This window comes from Electrophorus electricus, chromosome 25 (assembly GCF_013358815.1).
Source record: "Electrophorus electricus isolate fEleEle1 chromosome 25, fEleEle1.pri, whole genome shotgun sequence".
Classification (NCBI taxonomy): Eukaryota; Metazoa; Chordata; class Actinopteri; order Gymnotiformes; family Gymnotidae; genus Electrophorus; species Electrophorus electricus.
Genome location: NC_049559.1, coordinates 332,714 through 335,359, shown reverse-complemented (window position 1 = coordinate 335,359; position 2,646 = coordinate 332,714).

Below are 2,646 nucleotides of genomic sequence, written 5' to 3'. Positions count from 1 at the left end.
CTGACATTGCCTGTTTCTCAGGCCTGAGCAGCTGGACTTTCCCTTCATTTCTCCTCCTCTAATAAAACTGACTGCCTGCTTATTATCACAGCTTTGTCTCAGCCTGTGTAATTACTCCGCACTTACGTCTGGGGCCAAACGGAATGAAGTTATAGTATGTGGTACTTTTATACTTCCTCATCTTTGAGTAAGACTTGCACATTAAAAGGAGGACAAAATATTTTCCAAGAATCCATTTTACAGAACAAAGTAGAGAAGGGAAGGACAGGCCACGTCATCTCTGTTAAATGTTAAGTGTTGTGGCAGTTGCTTACTGCGCACTTTCCAGAAAAGGCAAAGTTATACAGAACAATGTCAGTGTCAGTTATTTCTGGCCGTTTTTGTATTGTCATAAACTTTTGTGGTGTCTATTAGACACATCACTATGACACTTTTAAATAGGAAAACTTTTGGAAGGTAAAAAAGTCTATGCATAGCTGTGCATAATTAAGTTGTAAATAAATAGACAAATAAGCAATCCACATTGTATGAAGCTTTTTTTTTTAATCATAACGTGTTTTTTGAGAACAAAAAAGCAAAAAGAGCAAAACGAGATTATGCAGCTGGATCCCAAATGCTGAACCTGAACTCAAACCACAGACCCAGAAAACAGCTGTCAGCCTTCTGACGTATTCTGAGCAAAACATCTGGAGATAAATGTTGGACTGTGTTGAAGAACCAGCCTGCGCTGGTGTAACGCTTTGGGTTGTCATTTATTTTTTAGGTTAACTTCCTCTGCTGAGAGAGAGCATTCTCCCATGACGAGGAGGAGGAGGAGGAGAGACATTCTTCATGTGATGAAGAACAGAAACTTTAGCCAGAACTGGAAAGCTGAGCTTGAGGAGGTCTGTGATCTGTGACATTTCAAAAAGCTTCAAAGAGAGACCACAGTTCAAAGAGGTCTGGACCTCAGATCCAAGTATCCTCTGAAAGTCTATAGTGTTTGTATCTGTTTCAGCTTTGATATCAAAACAGCCTCTCGTATCCTCCTCTCTAACACACCACTGTATCCGCAACAGGAAACACAGCCTGTCCGCCTCTTTCCTCTGCAGAGCTGCTCATACACAGCAGAGCTGACAGCTTTAAAAATAATCACGCGTGTGTGTGTAAAGCGTACAGCGTTAAAGCAGATTTCTGCAGATCCGAGTTTTAGTAGTTTCAGCACATTCCTGAGAAGAGGGAAATCCCACAGGTCAGTAGGAAAGCAGCCTATGGTGACATCACCATCATATTATTCAGCAGGAAACCCCCTCATCAATCTGAGACAGGCAGTACGCCAACACCTTCCCTCCATATGCTTCACCATTAGCATGGAGCTCTGTAGCACTGAGCACCAGATTGATGACTGAGACTTCTGTAATAATTGTGTCAAATCCATGAGACTTCCTTTTCTTCCAAGATTGCGGCTCATTTTTCCAACTCCTCCAACATCATAACTCTCAAAGATCTCATTTGCTCAGACAACAGGACACGATGCTGTGAAAAACTGTTCAAGCTGGCTATATTTTTCTAGAATCAAATCAAATCAGAGCAGTTCACATGACAAGTCATGAGGCTTATTTGTGATGTACTTTGTGTTCCCTTGAAAGAGAGCGGAGTCAAACAGCCAGTGTTGTTACACAGTTCCCACTGTCTGTGGTTCATCTGAAGCTACAATGATACATAACTTATTTCCATTCTCTCTGATAATGAAGTGAATGTCAATGCTTTTAATGTTTTGTTTAATATTACATTTTGAACAAAATGATTTAACTTAATTGCTCTGTTTTCATTCATTTTTATTTTAATAAAGACACAAGACATACATGATGGTTTAATAAAAAGAGCTCAAATAATCAAAGTGTAGCTGATCAGAAGACTGTGGTCCCTGTCACCACACCAGACAGCCTAACCTCCACGCACGGTACTGAGTAAAGAGAACAGGTCGTTGACGTTCACTACAACTTTTATAACATCGCCCTCTTGTGACCAATCTACCAAACTGCAAAAACCCCACACCATCGGATACAAATTGTGTAGGTCTTGGGAAGAATACATTATTTAGGCTTACAGCAACCTTCATGGTACGAGAGTGTTTAACCAGCGGCCCTTTTAGTTTATATTTCCTCTCTGAATGACCACTGATGTTCAGTGGGAACCAGGGGGCTATTGGGACACACACACACACACACACACACACACACACACACACCTATTTCACTTTTCAGGACAACAAATGATAGTAATTGATCTTTATAATAGCTCTTTAGTAATCTAAGTCTCCAACCTTTATTATGGGAAATATAGGCATTAAATAGACTGGAAAGGAAGATGGAACACACGTGATGGATTGGCTGACATCCAGTCAGTCCCCTCTCCCCGACTGCCTGGCTCCACCCCCTCTCACATACTCTTCTCATACACTCCATTGTCATGCCATCTTTAATGAGAGCGCATCACAGCAGAAAACACGATCACTGACCACTAAAGGAGAGAGATGTACAGTGTCTTTTAGTGCTATTTTCAGCGACCTGGGCTGGTATGCTATGTTAGGGGGCTTTAGATTTAACCGTATCTGTAGAATTTCTGAACTCAAGCAGACTCCTGGATGTTCCATCATTTTATTTA